This window comes from Schistocerca americana, chromosome 8, assembly GCF_021461395.2.
Source record: "Schistocerca americana isolate TAMUIC-IGC-003095 chromosome 8, iqSchAmer2.1, whole genome shotgun sequence".
In the NCBI taxonomy this organism is placed as follows: domain Eukaryota; kingdom Metazoa; phylum Arthropoda; class Insecta; order Orthoptera; family Acrididae; genus Schistocerca; species Schistocerca americana.
This window is the reverse complement of record NC_060126.1, coordinates 421,549,625-421,568,227: the sequence shown is the minus strand read 5'-3', so window position 1 is coordinate 421,568,227 and position 18,603 is coordinate 421,549,625.

Genomic DNA, 18,603 nt, shown 5'->3' with positions numbered 1-18,603 from the left:
TACATCTGCTCGGACCTCTTACATAAAATTACGTCTGTATTACATCTGCTCGGTCGTCTTACAGCCTTCCCTCCAACGATTTCCACTTGAATTCCGGAACCATCTTCGTAATACTCGGGCGTTTATCGGACCTAACGGTAACAAATCCAGCAGCCCATCTCTGGATTGCTTCGATGTCTTCCTTTAACCTGGCCTGGTGGGGATTCCAAGCACTGGAACAGTATTCAATAATGGGTCGCCTTAGTACTCTACAAGCTCTCCCCTTGACATACGAACCACAGTTCCCCGAACTTCTCCCAATTAACCGAAGTCGACCATTCACCTTCCCTGTTACAGTTCTTACGTGTTTGTTCCATTTCATTTCAATTTACAGCTTTACGTCTAGATATTTAATCGACGTGACAGTGTGAATCGGTACACTACTAATGCTGAAACGTTCTGTCAATTAAGACTGTGTGTCGGACTGAGACTCCAAGGTTCGCAGGAGAGCTTCTGTGAAGTTTGGAAGGTAGGAGACGAGGTACTGGCGGAATTAAAGCTGTGAGGACGGGTCGTGATTCATGCCTGGGTAGCTCAGATGGTACACCACTTTCCCGCGACAGGCATAGTTCCCGAGTTCGAGTCTTGGTCCGGCACACAGTTTTAATCTGTCAGGAAGTTTCATATAAGCGCACACTCCGCTGCAGAGTGAAAATTTCATTCTACTAATGCTGTATCCGAACACTGTGAGATTGTTTTCCTACTCGTCGCATTAACTTAGTTCTTTTTTCTATGTTTAGAACTAGCTGCCATTCATCACACCAACTGGAAATGTTGTCTAAGTCTCCTTGTATCCTCCCACAGTCACTCAATGATGACACCTTTCTCTAAACCACAATACCATCAGCAGACTGCCTCAGATCGCTGTCCATCCCCTCCATCCGATCTTTTATGGATATAGAACACAGCAGTAGTCCTATCACACTTCCCTGGGGCACTCCTGACGACAACCTGTCTGACGAACAATTGCCATCGAGGATAATGTACTGGGTTCTATTACTTAAGAAGTCTTCTAGTGTCCGCAGCTCATGGCCTGGTGGCTAGCATTGCTGCCTCTGGATCACGGGGTTCCGGATTCGATTCCCGGCTGGGTACTGAATTTTTCTCTGCCTTTGACTGGGTGTTTGTGTTGTCCTCAACATTTCATCCTCACCAGCATCATCATCATTCGTGACAGTAGGTAGACTGGATTGTGTAAAAGTTGCACTGTCTCAAAATTGGGACTTTGTACAGGTGCTGATGACCGCACAGTTCAAATGGCTCTGAGCACTATGCGACTTAACTTCTGTGGTCATCAGTCGCCTAGAACCTAGAACTAATTAAATCTAACTAACCTAAGGACATCACACACATCCATGCCCGAGGCAGGATTCGAACCTGCGACCATAGCGGTCGCTCGGTTCCAAACTGTTGCGCCCAGAACCGCTCGGCCACACCTGCCGGCACAGCGCAGTTGAGCACACCACAAACCGAACATCATCATCAGGCCTTCGAGTTAGTCACATATCGAGTACGTGAAATATATACGCAAATTTGCATAAGTAGCCAACCGCGTGTTGTATTTCTGAAGGAACACTGCATCGTAACTCGGAACAACACAGGCGCTGCAATCTCGTATTTACCCTCCCACACCGGGCATGTGACTATGATTAACATGTCTGTCATGTATGAGAATATACACATTGAATGTACGTATACAGACTGTAGAACATGGTTGACGACACATGGAAATTTGGGATGAGACACGAGTCGTGCTCGGATAGATTAATAGTAAGGCAACCGGTCGCCATAAGCGAAATGTCCGGATTCGAGTCCCGATCCCCCACAAATTTTCACTGTCGTCATGTGGAGATACAAGGGTGATATCATTGTGGAGGATAAAGAGGCAAGTGAGAGTGCCGGAACTTGCCTTGTTCACTGCTACTAGCGCCATGTCATCGTATGGTGCCTGTGCGCAGCATACGAAGTATTGCACTGTAATCTAAGAGTTAAAATTAAAAATGAAAATGACTTTTTCCAAACTTTGTCAATGTGTGATTCAGTATATTGATGTTAGCACGTCGTGAAGTTTCCCAGAATAAACTAAAGAGGATGTTCCGCTAATTACATTATTTTAAGGGAAAATAAGTAGCGCTAAATCATGAAGCTAGAAAGCTAAAAACTGTCCAGAATGTGCAAATGTACGTCACAATCAAAAGTTACAAGTCTCAACTTCATTAGAGCAATATTTTGGTCATAATCGGCATTTATACGAAAATTTGAAGGCGCTAAATATTAGACACAGAAAAATGAGAGTTTGATATTAAAACATAAATTATATGACTGCATTATACTACCTCTATTAGTTTTCAAGTTATTCACTAAAAACTAAATTTGGAACGAAAACATCCCAACTCATATTACGTTAAGTATCATTTGCGATTATTACAGAAAGTTCTAATTACAACACTTGATTGCATAAATGAAATAATACAGCCGTATCAAGTTTCAAGACATTGTGGTAAATAAAAATCACTAAAAGGAATGTTAAATAGGCAGTTCAGAGATCGTATTATGATGTCGGTTCCGTTCTAAATATTCTAGCTGGCAAAGTTTAAATGTAGTCGAGCTAAAACCTCTCTCAGTAACTAAAGCCAACATAACTCCATTCACATAAAAATTAAGAACATTATAAACTAGTAAACGACAGGGATATTAATTAACACGTGCCCAAGGAAGGGACTATTTAGATGCTGCTACCTGTGCCTAGAGCGGTTGACAGCAGATGTTCCGTTCGGCACTGCGCCCCTATACAGGGTGTTACAAAAAGGTACGGCCAAACTTTCAGGAAACATTCCTCACACACAAATAAAGAAAAGATTTTATGTGGACATGTGTCCGGAAACGCTTAATTTCCATGTTAGAGCTCATTTTAGTTTCGTCAGTGTGTACTGTACTTCCTCGATTCACCGCCGTGGTTTCATACGGGATACTCTACCTGTGCTGCTAGAACATGTACCTTTACAAGTACGACACAACATGTGGTTCATGTACGATGGAGCTCCTGCACGTTTCAATCGAAGTGTTCGTACGCTTCTCAACAACAGATTCGGTGACCGATGGATTGGTAGAGGCGGACCAATTCCATGGCCTCCACGGTCTCCTGACCTCAACCCTCTTAACTTTCATTTATGGGGGCATTTGAAAGCTCTTGTCTACGCAACCCCGGTACTAAATGTAGAGACTCTTCGTGCTCGTATTGTGGAAGGCTGTGATACGTCATTCTCCAGGGCTGCATCAACGCATCAGGGATTCCATGCGACGGAGGGTGGATGCATGTATCCTCGCTAACGGAGGACATTTAGAACATTTCCTGTAACAAAGTGTTTGAAGTCACGCTGGTTCGTTCTGTTGCTATGTGTTTCCATTCCATCATTAATGTGATTTGAAGAGAAGTAATAAAATGAGCTCTAACATGGAAAGTAAGCGTTTCCGGACACAGGTCCATATAACATATTTTCTTTCTTTGTGTGTGAGGAATGTTTCCTGAAAGTTTCGCCGTACCTTTTTGTAACACCCTGTATAAATACGGCCAGAGGCAGTGGGAAGAGGTACTTTGCTCCGAGATATCAATCTGTCCACGTCAGTCACACGCCTGCGTACGCTGTGCATTAGATAACGTCACAGCAGTATAGCTACCAAATGCGTTTTCGGTAGGAGTAGGGTGCGAATTTGCGAGGACTGTACACCGTCCTTGATCAATGAAGTTTCACGGAAGTAACTGTTTGTGTGCTACCCGTAACGTTCACAGAAGCGCGTGGCAAGAGGCGAGATTATTTTTCACTCTCAAGGTGAACAATTTATTTTGATGAATATAAGTCGGGGTGATACACCATTTTACTTGGACTCACCACAGAGGTGACCTCTGAATTGGTAATAGTGCTGTTTCCGATAGGTACACTATTATTATTATCAGAATTATTATTAATTTGTGCGTGTGAACCGTTACTGAATATGTTAATCACTTACAACTCAACAGTTTTATTTACAGTCATAGTTCCAGATCCCGCAGAGTAAATAGCAAATAGGAACAAATGATTTCAGTGAGTACGAAGAGTAATGTGGTCTTGCAGACTGAAAATTATGGTTAGTACGTTCTCCATCGCTTTCGCGCTGACTGCAAAAGTCGTTATCAAATGCTTGTAAACAGTAAAGCTTTATTTCACTACTTTACCATCCACCCCCACAGCGACTCCATTACACAGCTGATGGTTGTCCACATCCGTAAGAAGAAATATTGTGCGGTAATTCAGAACAATACAGGCACTGCAATATCGTTCATATCTGATTACATAATCCCTGTTCTCTCACTTTCGTTAACGATCTGCTTGGGGCACCGTGTTAAATACTTTTCAGAAATGTCGAATTTGCCTGTTGTAATTCATCCACGGTCCGCGGGATGTCATGTGACAGAGAGCAAGTTCCGTTTCACACTAGTGAAGCTTTCTAAATCCGTGATGATTTGTGGAAAGCACCTCTTCTGTCTCAAGGAATTACGTGTTTCAGTCTGGAGCAGCTACCCACAATATATATCCTCCTACAACCTGAACAACGAAATCGAGCACTTGCAGCAACCTGCAATGAACCATAGGTTTTGAAAGTCAATGAGAATCACTTTTTAATTTTGACGTTTGCGTGTTGTGTGCTCGCTTTTAACAGTTATACGGCTGTGGTATATTCGAAATGAGGATACATTCAAGAATTCTTAAACAAAACGGTGTAAGGGATATTAGTCTGTAATTCTGCGGTTCCGTTTTTTTTTTTTATCTTCTTATATACAGGAATCACTTCTATTTTCTTGTCAGTTGCGACTTCACGCTGGGCGAGAATTCGTGAGAAATGGAAATTAAGTAAGAGGCCAATGACGCAGAGAACTCTCTGCAAAACGTTCGTGAATCCCATCTGGTCCTGATGTCTTATTTTGTTTTCAAGTCTTTCAGTTGTTTCTCTTCGCCATGGATGCCCATTACCTTGCCCTCTATTCGAGAGTCTGTTCGAGCATCAATCAACGTTTGCTGTACTCTGTCTCCATGGAAAACAGCTGAGGAACGTGTCCGCATTTGTTTACTATATTCCGAAAAATTGTTTGGAAATTTGTGATAAGTTCCTATGTGACCAAACTGCTGAGGTCACTGGTCCCTAGGCTTACGCAGTACTTAATCTAACTTACCGTAAGAACAACGTACACACCCATGCCCGAGGGAGGACTCGGACCTCCGACGGGGCGAGCTGGGCGAACCGTGACAAGGCGCCACAGACCGCGTGGCTACCCCGCGCGGCTATGTAGTAGTAGTAGTAGTAGTAGTAGTAGCTTTACTCATCCGTAGAACTCTTTTTAAAGGGACATAGGACATGTCAAAGTATTTACAAGTTTAGACCAATTTAAAATAAACCAATTTATATACACATACACTTACAGACTTCTAGTTATAGACAATCGTTAGATTTACTCTTGGTATACAATACTTTTTTTACAGATAACTTATTACATAATGTAGTGCCACACTGTTCACTCATATCTCACTGCCAGTCACTGCACACACTATACACACACCACGTCTCCGCAATATCCTTTCTTTCAGGAGTGCTAGTCCTGCATGGTTCGCAGGAGAGCTTCTGTGAAGTTTGGAAGGTAGGAGACCGGGTACTGGCGGAAGTAAAGCTGTGAGGACGGGGCGTGAGTCGTGCTTGGGGGGCTCAGTTGGTAGAGCACTTGCCCGCGAAAGGCAAAGGTCCCGAGTTCGAGTCTCGTTCCGGCACACAGTTTTAATCTGCCAGGAAGTTTCATATCACCGCACACTCCGCTGCAGAGTGAAAATCTCATTGTGTGCGAACTGTCAGTCCGAAGGCGCTCAGTCGGCCTTGGGAAGCATCTGCGTTTATTTCAACGTTGGGTACGCATATGGAGATGTCATGCAGCTGTGGCCTGAGACGGAGATTGTTGGATTTTGTGCGACAGTAGTCTGCTGGGTAACCTATGGACAGCGAAGGATTGAGGCAGTACGCCTGATCTTGTGCGCTACACCTGTATTACTGTTGTATAACTCTTGCCTACATATCTAGTTACGCAGCCTGTGTGGATAACAATGTTGACAAATGATTATTCTCTTATTTTGCTGCTAACCGCTGTGCTAGCATTAAACATTGACTCTTCCAGTGGCAGGTGTAAGTCGTACGTTAGATCGAGCTGTTTCTCACATCGTCATAATCTTTCTGACTGTATGTATGTCATATGCCATGCCTAAGCAGACGGATGTGGAATGAAGTATTTCTGTATGATATAAGCAGAGTCATTTTAAAGGTTCGCGTTGCTGTGACAAACTGTGTAGGGAGCACATTTTGCTCGTGTGGGAGCGATCTAGATGCTTGTAAAACGATAAACTGGCAGCCGAGATCGCAGGAATTCTTTTTATTCCATGTGATCTTGGCTATCAGTTTATTGGTTTACAGTGACAAACATTCAGATGTAGATGTATGTGGAATCGTTTAAATTTGCTGAAGAGGTAGTAGTAGCAGTAGTAGTAGTAGTAGTAGTAGCAGTAGCTTTATTCATCCCTAGATCTCTTTTTACAAGGATATAGAACGTGTGAAAGTATTTACAAGTTTAGTCCAATTTAAAACAAGGTAATTCGTATACATATAGACTTACAGACCTCTAGTCAAAGACAATCATTAGATTTACTCCAGGTTTACAACAATTCCTTCACAAATAACTTATAACATAATGTAGTGCTACACTGTTCACTCACATCTCACTACCAGTCACTGCACGCACTATACACACATTGTTTCATAACACTTCACTCACTTTCTAGAAAGTAAAAAAGAAGGAAAAAATCATAAAGTGAAAGTGTTATGTGGGATGTTGGATGTTTTACAATCATTATTAATATTGTTTATTTGTATAACATTTTTTTATCAAACCCCTACTCTGTTTTATCCAACCAGTCCATCAATGTATAGTATGTATTGCATAACAGGTTCTTTTTAGCTGTCTTTTTAAATAAGTGTAGTTTTGCAATTTCTTTAATCTCTTTTGGTAATTTATTGTACAGTTTAATTCCTTGGTAGAAAATGCTGTTTTGTGTTTTATGTTTATTTTTTCTTGGTAAATGTAAGTTAAGTCTAGCTCTTCTTCCATGGTCATGGACAGAGCTGTTTATGCAGTGATTAACAATGTTATTTTTGATATGTACAACTGACTGGTAAATGTATTCACACGGAGCAGTTAAAATCCCCAGTGCTTTGAACAGATCTTTACAATGAGCTCGGCTACTATTTTTGGATATTATTCTTATGGCTCTCTCTTTTCTGGAGTTCGAAAACTGTGTTCATATTTTGTGCATTTGTTCACCAAAATAGAATGCCATAGCTAAGAACTGAGTGTACATATGAATAGTATGTAACTAAAAGACACTGCATGTTACACACTGATGATAAGACCCTAAGGGCATAACATGCTGATGACATTCTGTTTGCAAGTACCTTTGTGTGTCACACCACTTCAACTGGGAATCAATACTCATTCCTAGAAATTGTGCATTTGTTACACAGTCTATAGAGGCACCATCTGCATTTAATTTAACATTGTCATTTTCCCTCTTCAAACTGAAATTCATGGCATTAGTTTTCTTTATGTTCAATGTCACTTTATTGCTTATCGACCAATTGTAAACTTCCTTGAGAGTTTCGTTCACCTTCTCTGCAAGGAGTTCTCTTGTTTCCTCAGTGACTATAATACTGATGTCATCAGCGAAGAGAATTTTATCACCATGAGTGACACTACCGGGAAAGTCATTGATGTATATCAAGAACAGTATTGGTCCTAATATACTACCTTGTGGAACCCCTATATTAATGTATTTTGGTTCTGATAAGACCGATCGTAATACCAAAGAGCTTCCAGCAGACGAGATGTGTATCACAGTAGCGAAGATGAACAAGTGCTTATACCTATTAAGGTATATATTTTAGAGCCTATGCTTATAGCACTTTTTTTTGTTTCGGCCTATATTAGTAGCGTTTAAAACATGGAATATGGTTTCAACACTCTGCATGTCTGTCAGGTATTGTTATATAGTCTGCGTTTATTCTAGCTGCATATTAGTCATGAAGAATTACAGTGGAAATACTGAAGGAGCGAATCATTCTTCTTAGACATTTTGGCTGTTCCGCGCGCTCGTTACAATCCTTCGGCCTCATCTCCTACCTGCTCCAAGAGCACCTAAATTGATGCGAACTGTGACGCCAGAAAATATTCACGCTTTTCAAAAAGACGCCACTATCAAAAATGCAGCGGCGACGGAAACCTCTGAAACAATAAAGCGTCATTTAGTAGAACTATTTCAGACAACAGCGTCAGAGCCCCTCCCCCCCCCCCCCCACCACCAAAATAAGCGGGCAAATCTCCATGAAAGATGAGGACATATTTGTTGCACCTTCGTGGTTGGGAAGCTTGATTATTGCAAGGATCGTCTAAAGAATTCCAACAATGTACAGTTTGTAACGGTACCATCGACCACCTTAAACGGCAATCGATGCTATCGTTATACCTCTGCGAGGAATTTTTAGGTAGATAAACTAATGGAAACAGAACAATGAAACTGAGATTCGTTTCCGAAACACTCCAGTAGAGTATAAACAACAGTAAACTGTGGGCAAGGAACATGCGTTCTCCCAGCACAAACGTGAGTTGTAACATTACATATTAAAACAGGTCGCCAGCCTAATTAGGCATTCTTGTGTGAAGCAAAATGATAAAGCAGAAGGCAGTGCTAAGGCTGACCTAACCTTCCTTGACACAACACACACACACACACACACACACACACACACACACACACACGAAACTCTTTCCTTATGTCTGTTCATACTGCAACACAGTAGCCTAATCTTGCAGATAAATGTGCTAGTAACACGCAAATGGCCAATGACATAGTAAACAGTAACGTATACCTCTCAACAACACGTGCCTTAAATTAACTAGGTGTAACAGGTTATAAAACCAATTACCAACACACATGAAACAAGTAGCAATACTGAACAGGGAAAGGCTTGAAATGATTAGAAATTTAAAGCAGATGGTCTGATAATGACCATAATCTATAACTTAATTGCTTAGTACAGGACCTATATGCATGTGCATTAACTATCTTGCATTAGAATAGATAACACAGTAAATATTTCTTCCTTAAACTCGGTTTGAAGCAACTAAACAGAATCAGATCTAACTATACTAGCTCCGAAGGAGCCTTTGCATTGCTCATTATTTATTAGATAAAGCACTACAAATTATAATTTATTAAATAAAGCACTACAAATTATAATTCCTTAAATAACAAACGTGCTTTCATAAGTAGTCTTTTGACCTACCCAAAGTATAATTGGATGTACAAATCACAACAAAATATTAAATTTATAAAGAATAGAGCGCAGCAGTTAGTCGTCCTTCAAAGAACTGTGACTGACGCCCGAACAACAGGAAACTGACATGCATCGAGAATAGAAAATAGTGCATTGATAATGGCTAGTCACTAAATCTGGTTTTGCCAAATAAAATCTGCAAAAAGAAAGGACGTCTGATTACTGCGCTCTATAATTTATAAATCATATCACAGTCGCTGAGTGTACCCAGTTTCTTAATGGAAGGTAACCTGACAGCATTAAATTCAAGTTCAATCACTTTCTCATAATAAATTAGGACACTCGGAATTAAATTCACTAGGATATGATTCCAGTCCAGGGTTGTGATTTGGGATTATCACGGATCTAAGATAGAGTTTTTAGCAGCACCACTATTATTATTAAAATCAACCAAATGTCACAAATACCTGGTCCATTTAGAAATATAAACAGTATAGTGGAAGTCTGCTGGCACCGGTGGCGCAATTTTCAGTGGCTATTAACCTGGTGGCGATGCAATCATAGCAACACTGTTGGCCTCGCCCTGTTACATATCTTCTTAGCGTCGGAATTATATTTTTTTGTAGGACCAAAAACCACGCCAATGATAATGCAGCATCCGAGGGTCATAAATATTACCATTAAGCTCTTCTGTCCTCAAAACTCCAGGAACAGGAGCCACTATGATCTGCTGCTGCTAGCGACGTCTTAACCACAGGACTGCTCAGCCCAGACTCCTTACCCATCACAAACGACGAGTTGCAGCTTGCGCGCCAATCACACCTTTTCCAATTTGAATGGTTCAAATGGATCTGAGCACTATGGGACTAAACATCTGAGGTCATCACTCCCCTAGAACTACTTAAACCTAACTAACCTAAGGACGTCACACACATCCATGCGCGAGGCGGGATTCGAACCTGCGACCGTAGCGGTCGCGCGGTTCCGGCCTGAAGCGCCTAGAACCCCTCGGCCACTCCGGCCGGCCCTTTTCCAATCCGCGAGGCTACTTCCGTAGCTGCGGGGCTTTCCTACGTCTTTTGCGTACAACACTAGGTTCCCTAACTATGTACCAAGGCATTTATAGTACGTTATATAGCAATCATTTCAGTAGTTACTTAAATTCACAATCATAATTTAAACAACATCGTTCAAAAGTTCACATAACTGAAGTATGTATACAAAGTCAAAGAATTTCCATGACAGATACAACATTCTATATACACAATACTACAAACTGACATAGAAATATCGATACAGATACAAAAGAAGTCGAAGGTAGGTGTTTCAAGCTCATTGTTGACAACCGTCTGAAATGGTCAGTGTGTTGACTACGTTTGGAGATGGAGGAAACTGACTTTCATGCTGTTATTAATCGTTTTAGTTTGAAGTACTGGACCGTAGCACTTATCAAAACAGAACTGGATGAAGTTGACGCCGACTCTGCACCGTCATTCAAGACCATTGCCTTTGGAATTAAAAAATTTAAACGTGGTCTAACGAGCACCGAAAACGAAGTGCGCTCCAGTCGTGCAATACACGTCACCATAAAGGAAAATATTTTCAAATGGTAATGCAAAACTGTCGAATAAAAGTTAATGACATTTCTGAGACTTTGGACATCTCAGCTGAGCGAATGCTGCAAGAAGAGCTGGCTATGAAAGAGCTGTACACGAGGTTGTTGACGCAATTGCTCACAGTCGACCAAAAGTGCAACCGACACAACTTTTTCAGTAGAACGTCTGGTGACATTTAATCGCCATCCGCAAGACTTTTTGCGTCGATTTCTGACTGTTGATGAAACCTGGATCCCTGATAACACACCAGTCGTAACAACTGTCAAAACAATGGACAATGGCTCGTGAAAGCGCACTGAAGAAGGCAAAGACCATTTTGTCAGGTGGTAATATGATGACAGCAACTTTTTGGGATACCCCAAGTCATTAACTTCAAGGATGGAAAAAAGGCAGAACCCTAAGTGGACCCTATTACGCTTCATTGTTGAATCGTTTGAAACTTTCGTTGGCTGCACAAAGACAAAGGTTGGCAAGCGAAAAAGCGCGCTATCATCAGGAAACTGCACCAACCCACACATCGGCGGAAACAATGGTGAAAGTGCATGAATTGGGCTCGGAATTGGTCCCTTATCCACCCTGTTGACCAGACGTAGCCCCTGTTCCCTAACGTGAAGCTTTCGCCCGCTGGGAAGAAATTTTCATCAACTGAAGAAGTCATATTTGCAGTCGACGCATATTTTGCAGATTACATAACCTATTTTTCAGATAGGACGAAATAGCTGGAGGAGCACTATCCGAATAGTTCAACACTCCAAGGGGACTACGTTCAGAAGAAAAATCAGTCGTTTATGAGACAAACTTTTTCTCTTGCTTTTTTTTACTAGACTTAACAAACCATCCCTGTAGTAGGGCCGATAATACGGAGCATAATCGTATGAATGACTTCGTGGGGAAGTATAGCGCCCAGCTATAGTCTGGAAACATAATGGAAATCCAAAGTTACAAATTATGTGTTTGCAATACGGTGAAGCAAAATTTTAAAGATGGCCAGATATTAATGGCAGTATGTGCTATAATCGCCAGAAAATGGTGCAAACATTAAAATCATCAGTCCAAGTAAGTCATCTAGTTACTTTTTGATGAACATAAAATTGTGAATCATGATCTCCCAGTTCCTTCTGATTTTTGACGTAAAATTTCTTCATACGTATTTTTACTTTCCTCAGTTTTCATATTTATGTTTAACATGTATATAATTTTTTTAGCATATTGCACTGATGTAAAGGATTGTTGTTACTAACTTGCGTTTGTGTCTCAGGCCCTGTTAATCACCATCTAGTGTCAACCAACTCCGCGAAATATGCTAACTTGCCCCACGTACATGGTAAATAGGCGTAGCTGCATATTTTTTGTACGATTTCAGGACATCATTTTCGTGACACTTTCTTCAGTAATCAGCAGCGAAAGAACAACAGTACACACACACACAGCCACAGACACCCACCCACCCACCCACACACACACACACACACACACACACACACACACACATACACTGCACTTGGCCAGCAGTGACTGAGCAGGCGAAATTGTGCTGCGCTGTTAGTGTGTGCTCCTGGAGAGCTCTCGAAAGTTCGCCGTGGTTTATTGAAAACTGACTCCGGCTCCGCCGAGCGCGAAATTGATGCCTCCCACCGTACGCGGCGCGCAAACGGGAGAGGATGTTGGAGAGCACACCGCCACGTGCATCAAAGGCAGCGAGGGGACCGCAGTTTCCGTCAGAAACCGCCCGCGTCTCACTTCTGGGCTGTTTGTGTCACGTAATGAGGAATACGGGCAAGTTCATATTCGCGCCCGCCCTTCCAGCACGAAGAGAGTGCGCCCAGTGAATGATGCCACACCCGCTTACAAACAAGTGAACATCAGTAATGTGTAAGGCGCCTGTGTATGTAACACTTCGTTGCTTCATATTCATAACGGAGAATGTGTTCCGTTCACGGCGAAGTTACGGATACGACGACGCTACAAACTGAAGTATAGAAAAAAAAAGCATTTTCAGCTTCTTAATAAAAATTCTTCTGGGTTATTTTTCGTACTGATTCCTCAACCCACATCAATATCTCCGTCTGTAAGGACCACTGAGGCACACACTTTATTCTCCACCTTATAACCCGTCTCCGTGACCGTCGTCGCGAAACGCACACCTGTGCAGTGTCTGTCGAATCCTGGTCAGGAAGCAATTATGGCCGGCAAACAGAGAAGAGGCGACAGTGTAGAGTTGCTCATCACCAGTCGTTGTGCCAATGTTCCGAATTAAATGCCACAACTCTCTGCAATCTCATGGAGTGCGGACATGTGATACTTAATTCATTAGATAATAAATTAGAGGCTACAGACATTTTCTGTGACCTGTCAAAAGCTTTTGACTGCGTGAACCACAGCATTCCCTTAAGTAAATCGGAATACTATGGTGTCACTGGCAGTGCTGCGAAATGGTTTGACTCTTATGTAACTAACAAAGGGTGTCATTGCGAAATACCTGTGCAGTAAACAGTCAGTCTTCATCTGATTTAGAATTAATAACATGTGGTGTTCCTCAGGGTTCTATCTTGGATCAATTGCTTTTTCTTGTGTACATTAACGACCTCTCGTCTGTTACATTGCCAGATGCTAAGTTTGAATTGTTTTCAGATGACATAAAAACATCAAAAAATAGCAAGTCAAATACAGATTTAGAAATATCTGCTAACCAAATTTTCACTGACATTACTAAACGGTTTAAAGTTACTTCTCTCTCATTAAACTTTGAAAGAACCCGCTATATGCAGTTCAGAACCTGTAATAGATTTCCTTCCAGCATGTATGTAACATATGAAGACAGGCAGATCCAAGAGGTTGACAGTGCTAAATTTCAGGGACTACATCTCGATAATAAATTCAGTTGGGAAGGGCATACCACAGAATTGCTTAAGCGCCTAAAGAAGTCTGTAATTGAAGTGAGAATGATGTCAGATGTGGGAGATATGAATATAAAAAAAAATTTCATGGTTTTCTTAGTTTCATTCTATTATGACATACAGGATCATACTCTGGGATAACTCATCATACCTAGCAAAAGTTTTTAGCGTATGAAAGCGTGTAATAAGAATCATTTGTGGTGTAAAATCAAAACATCATGTACAAACCTGTTCAAGGAACTTTGTATTATAACCACTTCTTGTCAGTATATTCATTCCTTAATGAAATTTGTTGCAAGTAATATATCTTTATTTCCAATCAATAGTTCACTACACAGTATGAATAACAGGACTAAGAACAATCTAAGGACCTGAAATCACTTACCTTGGTCCAAAACGAGTTCAGTATTCAGGAACACACATTTTTAATAAATTGTTAGCAACTATTAAAAACTTGGTTTCAGATGGAGCACGGTTTAAGCAGAGTTTGAAAGACTTTTTGATAGGTAACTCCTCCTACTCTAGAGATAAATGCCTTAGCAGAGACTGCTAAGCCAGCTTAAGGAAAAATGTCTGTTAGATATCATTTTTGACAGCATTTGGTCACAACAGTGAAGATTAGGTATTTTGTGTATGATAAATTTATTAATAGTGCATAACAATGTTTCATTGTGTAAATATTAGCTGTTCCAATTTACTGTAATGTATTCACCTATTTTCACAATCTCCTGACTTATGATCAGGGTAGTAAATATAATATTCAAATGTTTTGTGATTTTTATGTTATACTCTCTGACATGTTCGACACCCACGAGAACCATCTCATTTTTTGTGTCCATGGAACGAAAACTGAATCTAATCTAATATGTTGCTGATGATCCGAACATCGTATAGGTTCGTTAAGCCCTCTTTTCTCGCGTGATGATACAACACAGCCATGGTCGTGCACTCTATAAATACACCCACTGCACACATCTACAACACACACACACACACACACACACACACACACACACACACACACACATATAAGATAAAATTCTCAGACAATGCGTGGAAAGAAACCATAGTGCGCGGAAGAAGAAGAAAATACTCTTCAATTTTTAGGCTTTGCTTATTTGTCGGAACTACAAGGACATCTATGCCATAGAACCCCTTTCTTCTTTTTCCTTTCCGACACAAACGACAGTTTGGGTTCGATCTCCGTTCCGACATATAATCTTAAAGTGGCGTAAAATGTCTAGTGCGCTTAATGCAAGTTCACAGTTTTAAAAAAAACCTTTTAATAAAAATCGGTCATAATATTGACTTTTAAGGCCCCGAACCTTGAACGACAACGAAGAAGTCTTATCAACCACAATTACTTTGCAAATCACACGCAGTGAACCTTTAAGGATTTTAATTACAGTTAGTTCACAAGTATTGCTAGCTGCCCCAAACGGCTGACTTGCTCTGTTGGTGCACCACGCTTTTCGCTATTTTGAGTGTGACAAACTGGTGCTGCATTATTCGTCTTTCTCACATGAGTGTATAAGGTGTCACAAGTTCAGTTAAGTAAGCTATCCTTGTAATTCGCACGTTTGTTTACACAAATAAGCCGGCTTTCGTTTGTATGAGACCAAGTCACCATATGCACCGAAGCGCTAAAGAAACTGGTATAGGCATGTTCATTCAAATACAGAGATATGTAAATAGGCAGAATAAGGCGCTGCAGTCGGCATCGCCTATATAATACAACAAGTGTCTGGCGCAGTTGTTGTATCGATTACTGCTGCTAAAATGGCAGGTTAGCAAGATTTGAGACGATAGTAGACAGGTGTACCAGTTTCTTTGACTCTTCAGTGTATGTATCTAGTGGAACAGTTCATGGTGGGAGGGATCTTGGAATACTGTCACTCTAGAGAAGCGGGGACTAGACCGTGATACATTAACACAAGCTTGGCTTTATAGAAACAGACCTGTTGAATGAAATGCGTTTGGCTGTCAAGAGGGCTATCCGTAAAGCCCTATGATCATCATAACAGAATCTTATAGAGAGAACGCACACAAAACCTAATGACATGCCATTTGTAAAGGCTTTCAGTGACCTCTAAGTTATTAGCCAGACGCTCATGGATAACGCAGGAAGCGAAATCTGGGTTAGCAGAAGCAATACTGAACTGCATTTACGAATGTTTCTTTACGAAGGAAACTACATAATTGCGGCACCATCTTAATTCACGCACCACTGAAAAGATGAGTGAGAAGTTTACGGAAATTCTTCATCCCCTAGATGACGCTGGTCTGCAGACCGTGAAGACAGTACCAGACTTATCACAGCGCCCGCGGAGGCGGAGGTTTTTAAGCAGTCGTTCTCCCGTGCTCCGTACGTGATCTGAACGGGAAGGAACCCTGACACGTGGCATTACGCTAACAGCGGCACCGCACGCCAATCAAACTTTTGCATTTTTCCTGTTTGCGGAATGTGAAGTTGTAGAGTGGTTCGTGGGATAATTTACAGATGAAAGTTATTCTTTGAGTTATTGATGCATTTCGTGAAGAGAATTCTGTGTACCGCAATTGTTTTGAGTCCACAAATGGGACCATACAACAACAGACGGCTGCAAAAGCATCCAGCATGCACGATATAATTAGAAAAGACACACAGAAAGTTATACATTTTCCAATACATACCCTCTGATTCAGTGAGACACCCACTTTGGAGACCGCATTTTCCGAAATCGTAGTATTTAGTGCTAATTCAGCCGTTCGAATGGTCTCTGGTTGCTTTTCCTTTTGTTTCTCACCGTACACGAACTCATATCCAAAGTAACAGGACCAATTATGAGATAAATAATCCAGAACGAGTCTCAAAGCGCTATATTTACATTCACGAGAGCAACACTAGTATCCCTCCCATTAAGACAAGATAAGAGCAGACTGATCAAATATGAGACGAATTTTTTCTTACTAAAAAAACAAAGGTGTCACTTTCAACTGATCGCACCAAATAGTGCTTCTTTTCCATATAGATATGTGCGTCTTGAATAAATTTATCTATGAGATCATATGAGGATAAAAATACTTTACCTGTTTCCTATAACAAAAACTGATTAATAAAATTCTCCCTTGCGCAGAAAAAGATTTTTTCTTTCCTTTTTGATCACTTCCTTACAGTCACAAAGCCTGGGGCCTGGCGGGGAAAGTCGGCCTTGCTTTAACATACTGTATTAAACGCGGCCGGGAAACTTAAAAGACCGAACCACCTCGAGAATTTTTGTGATTTGCATCGAATTGCTTTTGATGATTCACATTTGAAACTTTCATCGACTGTGGATGTGGAACACTGTGACTGCAATATGAAAAATTGCCACAACCAGTCGCCTTCTTAAACAGATGTATTTCAGTAAACCATGACCGTTTCAGAGCTGCCTAGCACGAAATATGTACAATATAAGTTCTACTTAACGGTGTTATTAACAGTTAATAGATTCTATATATGTATATTTGTTATGTAGCACTTTATAAAACATTATTAACGTTTTCGAGTTTCTTTCATACATTACGACTAACAAACTTTGCAAAGACACCAACTTCCATGTTTTATAAATTGTAAATAAACCAAAGAGTGTGATTAAACTGCAGGCTCAAAGATTCCATGTTGAACCAAAGACGTTGTTGGTTAACTCTCCCATTGATAAAGGTTATATCTTACTTACATGGAATATGTATGCCAAATTAACTAAAATTAGTAAATTTTTTCGCATTGATGAAGCACGTATCTTTCTCACAGGAAATATAAATGCCAAATTAATTTTAATTAGTAAAAATTGAGCAGCAAATTAATAAATGCAATTTTCAAGGTGTATGAAACAAGATTTTCAGATGATATTTCTACTACAATTAAGAGTACTGTTGTCGGGATTTTTTTTAACAGCTGTTTTCTTTCGTGATACATTCGCTGAACTCGGAATACGGTTAGAAGTTAATTTAAAATTAGTAGTAATGTGGGCATTTGGTAGGGAGTGGTAAGAGGGTTGGGAGGGAGGGGGGGAAATTAGAAGGAAGCGGGAGATAGAGAGAGAGTGAGCGGAAGGGAGAGGAAGGAAGAGAAAGAGAGAGAAAGAGACAGAGAGATGGGAGAAAGAGGAAAGGGCAGAGGGGGTGATTGAGGTTGTTTACGTGTGTGTGTGTGGGGGGGGGTGGGGTCCATGTATCACCAAAATGAAATAAAAACAGGGAATATTTGAGGGAGTATTAATGAGAACAGTGGCGTATTTAACTTTACAAAAATAATGACAAGTTTTTATTCGTCCTTTTATAAGTACAACGAGCTGATAAAATCTTACCAAAAAATTAACAAGCACAAATCATAAAAGGGATGCCGCTCGATTGTCAAGGAATTCATTGGGGTGAAAGCTATACAAATTCTCCCCAGAATTAATTCGTTTTACAACGCAATCGGACTTCGTTTACATGAATCCACTATGATTCCCAGTTCTATTAGAATGGTATCAACTACCACCAGGTACACCACAAACTATGGTCCACGGAGAACAGGGAGCTGTTAATAACATTTGACAACCTATCGCCGGTGCAGCAATACCTTACCCTTTCACCTTGATCCAGGCGGTAGCAGAAATCGGCGCACTGTAGGTAAAGAGTGGTGC